General features: G+C 38.0%; 1 protein-coding gene across 1 annotated transcript in view; it reads right to left on the bottom strand.

Moving 5' to 3' along the window:
• The window catches only part of TYR (tyrosinase), a 125,416-nt gene that overhangs the window by 62,373 nt on the left and 50,709 nt on the right, over window positions 1-12,334 (bottom strand). The window lies entirely within an intron of this gene.

The following is a 12,334-nucleotide window of genomic DNA, read 5'->3' as shown; positions in this document are numbered from 1 at the left end:
TTCCCGACCCAGGGATTGAACCCGAGTCTCCTGTGTCTCTTACATTGCAGGCAGATTCTTCACTGCTGAGCCACAAGGGAAGCCTTAGTTCTTGTATAATGTATTATAAACTGTAACGTCACTTTCCTATTACCACACTGTGAGTGAGGAAACAGAGGTGAGGAGAGGTTCAGCAAGCTACCCAGGGTTGTACGTGTATCTCAAAGCAGAGCCAGGGCGCACTCACAGGTCTTCTGCTCCCAGGTCTCATGGTTCTTCCACTAGATGACTTCTTATCCATACTTAGAGTCTAGGAACTATGCTGTGAGATTCTAGAGGTTGGGCGTCCCTTCCTGCCTTCTCCAACTTCGCCACACTTACTTCCTGAGTCAGTGCCTGCTCAGCAAAGATGAGCCCTACCCACATCAGAGGAAGGTTTAAGATGAATGCATAAAGAAGATGTGTTATATGGAATATCATCAAAATATATTACATGATATGCCACAGGGTATGTCCAAGGGATGTTTGAAGAATCTGGAGTCTACATTGGAAACCTTTGCAAAGTTAAGGATAATTTATTCTATTTTGGGCAAAAACTAATGTGGTTGCAGACTTCTGTACTATATATGTGTGTGTGTGTGTGTGTGTGTGTGTGTAGTATGGGCTTCCCTGGTGGCTCAATGGTAAAGAATCACCTGCCATTGTAGGAGACACAAGTTCAATCCCTAGGTTGGGAAGATCCCTTGGAGAAGGAAATGCAACCCACTCCAGTATTCTGGCCTGGGATCCCACGGACAGAGGGGCCTAGCGGGCTACAGTCCATGGAGTCGCAAAAGAGTTGATACAACTTAGTGACTAAACAAAATGTGTAGTATACACACAATGGAATATTACTCAGTCATAAAAGAATGAGATAATGCCTTTTCCAGCAACATGAATGGACCGAGAGATTCTCATACTAAATAAAATAAGAGAAAGATAAATATATGATATAGCTTACAAATTGAATCTAAAAAAAAGATACAAATGAATTTATTTATAAAATAGACTCACAGACATAAAAAATGAACTTATGATTATCAAAGGACAAAGGAGATAAGGAATAAATTAGGAGTTGGGTTTAAAATATATACACTACCATATATAAAATAGATAAACAGAACCTATTATATAGCACAAGGAACTACACTCAACATCTTGTAATAACTATAATGAAGAAGAATGTAAAAGTAGTATATACATATATTTTTCAGTTATATATATAAAACTAAATCACTGTGCTGTGCATCTGAAATTAACACAACATTGTAAATCAATTATATTTCAATACAATTTTAAAAAGAGAGAATCAGTTAAAACTGCAGGCTCAAGCTTCTGGGCACTCTAAACTGAAACCTTTATTCCAAATATTTGGTCTGGTTTTTGCTACCCTTCACATCTCCCATTCCTCACGGTCTAGCCTCCACTTGCCCCCTGCACCCTTCCCCCACCCTCACACTCCCCCTGTTACCCCACACCCTGTTGAGTTTGAGGTTGCTAAATTTTTCACCATCTAATTCTGCTTAGTTGGTTGGCCTCCTGCTGCAGTAGCTGCTTGACTAGGGTTCAAGATAACCACCTATCCTGTTAGCTCCTATTCTTATGTTGGGGTAAGATTAGATTCTCTCCATGTATAGACATATACATCTTCTGTTCTCCAAACCCTTTATGAAGGAGTATACAGTACAGGATGAGAACATGGGTTCATATCCTGACAGGTCACTTAACCTTTCTGTACTTCAGTCCGATCGTCCCTAAGACGGGGATGATAATGGCACTTCACTGGTAGGACTGCTGCACTATTATATGGGTCAGTCCATGGATGCCCTGAGCATTTGGTGCACAGCATGCACTCATCCTAAATCCTAAAATATGATGCTGTTAAAGTGATGCACTCAATATGCCAGCAAATTAAACTGGAAAAACTCAGCTTTCTTTCCAATCCCTAAGAAAAACAATGCCAAAGATTGTTTAAACTACCACACAATTGCACTCATCTCACACACTAGCAAAGTAATGCTCAAAATTCTCCAAGTCAGTCTTCAACATCACGTGAACCGTGAACTTCCAGATGTTCAAGCTGGATTTAAAAAAGGCAGAGGAACCAGAGATCAAATTGCCAATATCTGTTGGATCATTGAAAAAGCAAGAGAGTGCAAGAAAAACAACTACTTCTGCTTTATTGACTACGCCAAAGACTTTGGTGGATCAAAACAAACTATGAAAAATTCTGAAAGAGATGGGAATACCAGACCACCTGACCTGCCTCCTGAGAAACCTGTATGCAGGTCAGGAAGCAATAGTTAGAACTGTACATGGAACAACAGACTGGTTCCAAATAGGAAAAGGAGTACATCAAGGCTGTATATTGTCCACCTGTTTATTTAACTTATATGCAGAGTACATCATGAGCTGGAAGAAGCATAAGCTGGAATCAAGATTACCAGGAGAAATATCAATAATTCAGATATGCAGATGATACCACCCTTATGGCAGAAAGCAAAGAAGAGCTAAAGAGCCTGTTGATGAAAGAGGAGAGTGAAAAATTTGGCTTAAAGTTCAACACTCAGAAAACTAGGATTATGGCATCTGGTCCCATCACTTCATGGCAAATAGATGAGGGAACAACGGAAACAGTAACAGACTTTATTTTGGGGCTCCAAAATCACTGCAGATGGAGACTGCAGCCATGAAATTAAAAGACACTTGCTCCTTGGAAGAAAAGCTATGACCAACCTAGATAGCATATTAAAAAGCAGAGACATTACTTTGAAAACAAAGGTCCGTCTAGTCAAGGCTATGGCTTTTCCAGTGGTCATGTATGGATGTGAGATTTAGACAATAAAGAAAGCTGACTGCCAAAGAATTGATGCTTTTGAACTGTGGTGTTGGAGAAGACTCTTGAGAGTCCTTTGAACTGCAAGGAGATCCAACCAGCCAATCCTAAAGGAAATCAACATTGAATGTTCCTTGGAAGGACTGATGCTGAAGCTGAAAATCCAATACTTTGGCCACTTGAAGAGAAAAGACTCATTGGAAAAGACCCTGATGCTGGGAAAGATGGAAGGTGAGAGGAGAAGGGGACGACAGAGGATGGGATGGTTGGGTGGCATCACCGACTCAATGAACACAAGTTTAAGCAAGCTCCGTGAGTTGGTGATGGACAGGGAAGCCTGGTGTGCTGCAGTCCATGGGGTCGCAGAGTTGGATATGACTGAGCAACTGAAGAGAACTGAACTGAAGCACTCACATTAGGTCTTCCCTAGTGGCTCAAATGGTAAAGAGATAGCCTGCAATGCAGAAGACTCGATTTCAGCTGTGGTTTCAGTATTTTATTTTGGTTTTAACAATGACCTGTTTCCTGAAGTTTCTGAGTTTTTCTTGTTTTGTTTCTCATGAATTGAAATTTTTTACTACCAAACTTCATGAGTCAAAATCTTACTCATTCTTCATAAAGTCACCAGTCATATGAATTTTAAACAGTAGAACTATTCATGAGTCTCTGCTCTGCGCCTGGCAGGCTGCTCGGTCCTGCAGGTCCAGGGGTTGAGGAGGACCATCTTGTGGCCTCTACTTCCTTGATGGTCTTCTCTTCACTCTCATACACTCCGGCCTATTAAGAAACTACCCCTGCAGAAGTTACATTTTCTTTTATGGTACTCAGCTTTTACATATCTGGACCAGTGGCATTAGGTGGGGAGGAAAAGTATTAGTGAATGCCGCGTCCCAGTGGCCTAATATATAATACAGCACGCAAAGCAGAGAGGACTTACCGCTTGCTGAATTAACAGCTGAATGAATGCATGGATGCAGAGATGTGCTTGCTTTTGTCCACTTGAGCCCTCCTGAGCAACGAGGTATTAAGGAAAAAGAAGTATTTCCAAAGCTCTTTCTCTGTTTCTCTGACAGTTATCCATAGAGTACCCTCAGGCAACAATGTTCATCTTCCTTCCGGAGGAATTTATGAGCATAAACGTTCCAGATTCCACAGCTAAAAACATCAGCTTGGCTTGATGGGTGCTGTAGTCTAAGGTTGCTTTAAACTTTCAAATGTCTCTTGTCTTTAGCCTACCCAAAATCTGATCTTCTTAGAGAAAAAGAATAAACAACATTCCAAACTATTCACTTTTTTTTAGGGAATCACTCTTCAATCCTTTCTTCTTTTGAGAAAGTTTTTTTACAGATCTGAGAACAGCATAGAGTCCCTTGTCAGACCTTAATCTTTATAGCAGAGAAAAATAATTTATACTATAAATTGGACTTATCTATTTGCCAGTTATCTATTAATCATTATTAAAAGCATGATTACAATGTCACTAAGAAACCCGCTAAAGCCCTGTAATTGTCCTAATGCATTCTACTGTCATCTCATCAAAAGCACATTATCAAGAGACTGTAAAGTTCAGAAATAACCAAGGAGTTTGAGATCAGTCCTTTCTTTGGACAAAAAAGAATAGTGAAAAACAAAGAGTTAAAGACTGTGAAACTATAAACAATGAATATGAAAAATTATATAAAAGGTCATATATTAACTTCTAATACCAAGAAACATATCATTAATATTTAAATGACAATTAACAACTGCAGAAATTATTTGTAAGGTTAATGACGAAAAAGACCAACTAAGAAATTATGAAGAGCCTGTACAATTCAATAGTAAAATGACAAGTTAACCTAATATAACATAGCAAAGAATGTAAATAGACACGCACAGGAAACAGAAAATACAGATAAATATTTTTCCACTTTACTCAAAAGATTATAAAGTTTGAGAATAGCTAGTGAAAATGAGAGTACAGGTTGGCCAACACACTTTATTTGTGGAAATGTGTAAATAGCTCGCACAACCAGTTTTGAATGGCAATTTGAAAATATTGACAAATTTTAAATGTATTTAACCTCTCACCTTTCAATTCTAATATGAAAAAATCTATTCTTTAGCTATACTCACAAATCTCCAAAATCATATATATATATATGATTTAAATATATATTATATTATATATTTTTATAAATATATATTATATTATATATTTTTATAAATATATATTATATTATATATTTTATAAATATATATTATATTAAATAATATATGTATATTATTTTACCAAAAAAGATAGAAAAAAATAAACAATCAAAATGCCTGTTAATAAGTAATTGTTGTTGTGTTTAGTCATTAAGTCATGTCTGACTCATTTGCAACCTCATGGGCTGTAGCCTGCCAGGATTCTCTGTCCAGAAGATTTCCCAGGAGTTCCCAGGCAAGAATACTGGAGTGGGCTGCCATTTCCTTCTCCAGGGGATCTTCCTGACCCCAGGATTGAATCTGAGTACTGAAGAATGTTGCATCCAATCCAATGGAATTCTCTTCTTTAAAAATTATTTTATTGAATCACTTAAAGATAAACAGTGACTAGATTAACACTGTATGTTAATAACATCTTTTTAAAATTTTATTTATTTATTTTAATTGGAGGCTAATTACTTTACAAATATTGTAGTGGTTTTTGCCATACACTGACATGAATCAGCCATGACATCTTAATATCATAATGAAATTCGTGCTGACCTTGCGGAGTCCCTAGAATCTGTCTTAAAGTGCCATTGTGTTCCAGGATATGAAGGAGTTAATGAAGGATAAAACTTGGAAAGTGAATTTGATTTATAATACCTAAGTTTGAAAAATAAGTTATAAATTTTTTAAAAACCTTAAAATGGTCTCAATTTTGACTTGGCTTACTTACTGACAGACTTATTTACTTATTTACTCACTGGCTTACTGCTTACAACCTTTGCCTACAATACAAAGGATTTTTTAAAAAACTTTCTAGATAGCAGATATTTGTGTCTAACTAGAAGAATTTCCTGAGATTTATGTAGCCTTTACTATAATCTTGACTGTTTAAGAGAGAAGAAAAGCAAAGGTTTCTTGTTTCTCACTTATAAACGAATGAAGATTCTTTACAATTCTGTTACCTTCTTTTTAAATTTTTAAAATGTTTTATTGACACTTTGATTAAAAATATAATGAAATATTATTTCTCAGCCATGCATAATCCTACTTACTCATGCCCACATTTCCTCCTTTGATTTTTGCCTTGCTCAAATCAGATCCTTCATATAGAAAATGTGAAATAAATCTTGTAGAATGTCTTTTAAATTACCTTCGTGATTTCTTAGCGGGTTCTCAGAAAATAACCAAGTTTTGTTGCTTCACCTTACAAAAAGAGAGATGCTAGAAATAGGCTCATTCATTAGTTATGTTTGATGAGTTACATGAGAAACATTCTCAAATAAGGAGGTACTCAGGCTGCTGCTGCTGCTAAGTCGCTTCAGTCATGTCTGACTCTGTGCGACCCCTTAGATGGCAGCCCACCAGGCTCCTCCATCCCTGGGATTCTCCAGGCAAGAACACTGGAGTGGGTTGCCATTTCCTTCTCCAGTGCATGCATGCATGCTAAGTTGCTTCAGTCGTGTCCGACTCTATGTGACCCTACGGACAGCAGCCCACCACGCTCCTCTGTCCACTGGATTCTCTAGGCAAAAATACTGGAGTAGGTTGCCATTTCCTTCTCCAATTCAGGCTACCTAGGTTAAATTGGTATAAGTCAATGCCGTTAACTTTCTTTAATTTCTGGGTTTTATGACAGTTTCCTAGAGATTTATCAATGCCTCACTGTCCATGTCACATTTCTGATTATCAGAGTCTTGATGTTGTATTGTTTGATATTAGGCAACAACAGTATATTGTTATCAGTCACAATTTCAGTTATTTAAAGTACTAAGTTGGCTACAACCATACTTACCTCTTTTTAAAGACTTTTTTGAAAGAGAAGTTTTAGGCTAACAACAAAATTAAAGGAAGACAGAGATTTCCCGACACCCCTCCCTCCACCACAGGCATATAACCTCCCCCTCATCAATATCCCCCACCAGAGTGGTGAATCTGTTATAACTAATGAACCTACAATGTCATGCCACAGTCAAGCAAGGTCTGTAGGTTACCTTAGGGTTCACTCTTGGCCTCATACGTTCTATGGGTTTGGACAAACATATAATGACATAAGCAAACATATACAAACATAACAAACATAAACAAACATATAATGACATAAGCATCATTATGCATTTTCACTGCCCTAAAAACCCTGTGTTCTACCTGTGTTCATTCCTACTGCTCTCAACCCTGACAACTGATCATTTCATAATCTCCATTGTTTTGCTTTTTTGAGAATGTCCTATAGCTGCAGTCATGCAATACACAGCTTTTTCAGGTTGGCTTCTTTTGCTTCAGTCAGTTCAGTTCAGTTCAGTTCAGTCGCTCCGTCGTGTCCGACTCTCCACAACCCAATGAATCACAACACGCAAGGCCTCCCTGTCCATCACCAACTCCCGGAGTACACTCAAACTCATGTCCACAGAGTCGGTGATGCCATCCAGCCATCTCATTCTCTGTCGTCCCCTTCTCCTCTTGCCCCCAACCTTTCCCAGCATCAGAGTCTTTTCCAGTGAGTCAACTCGTCGCATGAGGTGGCCAAAGTATTGCAGTTTCAGCTTTAGCATCAGTCCTTCCAATGAACACCCAGGATTGATCTCCTTTAGAATGGACTGGTTGGATCTCCTTGCAGTAATATGCATTTAGGTTTCTTCATGTCTTTTCATGCCTTGATAGCTCATTTCTTTTTAGCACTGAATAATATATTATTGAATGCATTTATTTATCCATTCACCTATTGAAAGACACTCTGTCTGCCTCCAAGTTTGGAAGTTGGAAGTTGCTATACACATCTATGTTCAGGATTTTATGTGCACGTAGGTTTTCAACTGCTTCGTGTAAATACCAAGAAGCATGTTTATTAGATCCTACGGTAAGAGCATTTTTAGTTTAGGATAGGCTGCCAAGCCATCTTCCAAAGTGGCTTGCATAATTTTGCATTTCCACTGGCAATGACTGAGAGTTCTCACAGCTCCATATCCTCACCAGCATTTGGTGTTTTCAGACGTTCCCAGTTCTTATAAGGGTATAGCGGTATCTCTGTGTTATAATTTGCATTTCTCCAATGACATATGACACGAAACACTTTTTATGTGCTTGCGTGCCATTGTATATCTTCTTTGGTGAAGGGTCTGCTAAGACTTTGACCCATTTTTCATTTGGGACCATTTTCTTATTGTTGAGTTTTAAGAATTCTTTGTGCATTTTAGATAATTGTCTTTTACCATATGTGTGTTTTACAAATATTTACTCCCAATCTGTGGCTTACAATGAAATTCTATGAAGCATTTAAAAGGAAAGAGATAGATCTATATGTACTGATATAGAAATATACCTGATACAGATTATTAAACAGAGGGGAAAAGTACAGAATCAAGACAACTTTGTGCATATAAGACAAATGTTTTTCTTTCTGGAAATACCAAAGAAAACTGGTAATGTGAAACTTCTCTTACTTTGTTAATTTGTTCCTTTCTCTATTTTTTAAAATTTTCTAAACATTTAAAATGTATTTATTCTACTTAGATGGTAGTATAGACTTTAGGCAATTTTCCTCAATTTGCTTATTCCTCAGGGTGTGTGTGTGTGATTTAATTTAAAATTGAAGAAAAACTAACATATTTTAATAGAATTTTAAAGGAAGTCCTTCAAAGACATCAAGAACATGCCAGTTTCCCAAAATTTGACCCTAGCTGTCTCTATTTTTGCTCATGGAAAACTATTCTCCAGCCAGCCTGGCCAAATACCTCAGTTTCCTTTCCTCTATCTTACAATTTGTCTATTTTGTTTCCTTAGTATGACATACACTTCCTTACCTTCCTGTCATGTCTGTAATTTTTAAGCATAGTCTTCATTAGAAAGCATTTAATTTTCAGGACAACGTTAAGTTCTTCCTTCTCAGGATTCACATGCCTCTTACATTTTTTTCATGGGCTTTCCGGGCAGTTCAGCCATAAAGAATTCGCCTGCAATGCAGGAGATGCAGATGACAGTGTTATATCGCCATGTATTTTTGTCTCCTGTCTTTTTGAAGGATTATAAAGAAGGTTGAGAGCCAAAGAACTGATGCTTTCAAACTGTGTTACTGGAGAAGAGTCTTGAGAGTCTCTTGGACTACAAGGAGATCAAACCAGTCAATCTTAAATAAGTCAACCCTGAGCATTCATTGAAAGGACTTATGCTGAAGCTGAAGCTCTAATATTTGACCACCTGATGCAAAGAGCCAACTCACTGGAAAAGATCTGATGATGGGAATGATTGCGGGCAGGAGGAGAAGGGGATGACAGAGGATGAGATAGTTGGATAGCGTCACTGACATGAGTTCATGTAAACTCCAGGATACAGTGAAGGACAAGGAAGCCTGGTGTGCTGCAGATCATGGGGTTGCAAGGAGTTGGAACAACTTGGCTACTAAACAACACCAAAGCATCTGGAGGTCAGGCCTTTTTACTCGCACCAATAGATAAAAAGGCACAGTCACTGGCATAGTTTCTAGAATATAGCAAAAACTTAAAATGCTTGACGAATGAGTGAATTTTTAATGAAAATGATTTATCCTCAGTCTCAGAGTAGTCAAGTCAAGTTTAGTCAAGGCTATGGTTTTTCCAGTACTCATATATGGATGTGAGAGTTGGACTATAAAGAAAGCTGAGCACCAAAGAATTGATGCTTTTGAGCTGTGGTGTTGGAGAAGACTCTTGAGAGTCCCTTGGACTGCAAGGAGATCCAACTAGTCCAACCTAAAGGAAATCAGTCCTGAATATTCATTGGAAGGACTGATGCTGAAGCTGAAACTCCAATCCTTTGGCCACCTGATGCAAAGAACTGAGTCATTGGAAAAGACCCTGATGTTGGGAAAGATTGAAGACAGGAGGAGAAGGGGACGACAGAGGATGAGATGCTTGGATGGTATCACTGACTCAATGGATATGAGTTTGAGTAAACTCCGGGAGTTGGTGATGGACAGGGAGGCCTGGTGTGCTGCAGTCCATGGGGTTGCAAAGAGTCAGACAGGACTGAGAGATTGAACTGAACTGAACTGATGTCTTTATTTGCCCAACAATGGTACATTTTGGTGGTAAGCTAATTGCTCACTGGAATCTTCTCACTTTCTCTACACATGTGCCTTGAGGCATATTTTCTTTTTTTTTTTTTGGACCTTAAGCTTCCATTTTCTTCTTCAGTTCATATTTCTAGCTTGTGCCTGGTTTCAATGAGGTGAGAGTTATTCTCCCAATCCTGAATACCCTTCTTGTCTTGTTGGCCTCCTGCCCTTCAGGGAGCCATTCATATATCATCCTGTAATGACTGCATGAATTATAAAATACTAGAGTTGTTTACTTGTTTGTATTTCCCACTAGACTAAGCTGTTTTAGGCCAGTGATCTTCTCTCATTATCCTGTTTAGCCAATGTCAAGAACAAGGTCTAATGGTCTAGAAACATGCTAAATCTTGAAGCAAGTTTATAGCTTTGAATGATTTGTGCTTTACCAGACTTGACTTCTCCATAGTTTCCTTCATAGCTATGATGAAAATAAATTGCTAAGATTTTTTTCAGTTATTTATTTATGTGATACAAATTTATTACAGATCTTCTAATTACAAAGTAGACAAAATGTTGTGCGGAAAAAAAAAAACAGATATAATTCAAGAAGTGGGTCCTGCCATAGTAGCTCAGAGATTAGTGGTAGAGACAAAGCACGATCAATAAGGAAAGCACATAATCAATAAGAATGATATAAATGATGTGTTCAAATTAAGAAGTAGAGAAAGTGATGTGAGTTAACAGATAGGAGCAGGATCACGCTGGCCATTATTTTAACAACCAGCTCTCTCAGAGTGAAAGCCTTGATTTGTAGCATTTGCCAGTTTCCTGATGTAAATACTCTTACCAATACTGGTTTCTAGCTATGCTTGAGATCAACGAATGCAAAGTTGTCAAAATATGTACATAATTCAACCTTGCTAGTGATTCGGGGCTGGCTCCAACATGGATGGGAGAAATGGTTTTAGACAGTCATGGTCTGGTCATTCATCATGGAAGAGCTAAAAATTGAAAATAGTCTTGAAGATTGTACAGAAATTAGATTAGTCATGGAAAATACGTTCCAGATTTGGAGACCGGTAAAAGCAATGCATAGCAGCAGTAATGAGTGTGGAACATTCAGGCAAATGTACTCAGCACACAGTAGGTATTCAACAAATATGTTTGTGAATAATTGAACAGTAGTAAATACACCATCTGATTGGAAAATGCATCTCTGTACGCTGATAACTAAGAGGACAGCTCAGATGTTGCAGCAATCCACAGGTCTCTATCCTTCTTTATAAAGATGCTTTTCAGAGATGATTGGATGACATCACTGACTCAATGGACATGAGTTTGAGCAAATTGTAGGAGATGGCAAGGACAGGGAAGCCTGGCATGCTGCAGTCCATGGGGTCACAAAGAGTTGGACACAACTGAGCAGCCATAAGATAGGATTAACAAATAATTCTAAGAAAGAAGAAAATTTTAATTTTCAAAGGTGGAAGAGGCTTCTAAATGTTGTATATCTTCATAATAGCTTTACCTCCATTAAACATGCCTCCAAACATTGAATTAAATTATAGCATTTTCTATATAGATCAAGGTGGGCTAGATAAAGATCAACTATTTTCTCTCACCTGGCTTATAAATATGGAATTTGGTGGTTCGCAGGAGTCAAGAAATGTTTTTTGTAAAGGACCGGAAACTAGATCTTTTCTATTTTGTGGGCCACATGGTCTTGTTTCAACTCTGCCATTTTAGCATGAAAACAGCCATAGACAATATGTAGATGAATGGTTGTGGTTGTGTTCAATTACATCTTATTTACAAATAAGGTAAGGGACAAATGTGGCCTAAAAGCCATAGTTTGAATGTTTCTTGCCTGGTGCATCAAGAGATCTAGGAAATTTAGGTTTCTTTAAAGTTCACAGGATGGCACCAAAGATCAAAAACAATGCCAAAAGATAATATGACATAAAAATGACTCAGTAAACAGGATGAGACGGTGGGAGGCATCACTGACTCAGTGGACAGGAGTTTGAGCAAACTCTCGGAGACAGTGAAGGACAAGGAAGCTTGGCATGCTGCAGTCCATGGGGTCGCAAAGAGTCATACATGACTGACTGAACAGCAACAGCAATCAGAGTTTAATCTGTTCCGGTAGGATATTTTCCCAACACTCTTCCTTCTGTCTTGATGTCTAGGTTTGGTGGTTTTTATATTATTTGCTATCATAATTTTGGTGCTTACGTACTTTCTTGAAAACTGATCTCTGAATAAAACTTGATATG

This window comes from Moschus berezovskii, chromosome 25 (assembly GCF_049115385.1).
Source record: "Moschus berezovskii isolate FMDL1 chromosome 25, NW_MosBer_1.0, whole genome shotgun sequence".
NCBI lineage: Eukaryota > Metazoa > Chordata > Mammalia > Artiodactyla > Moschidae > Moschus > Moschus berezovskii.
This window is presented reverse-complemented; position numbering and strand designations above follow the sequence as displayed.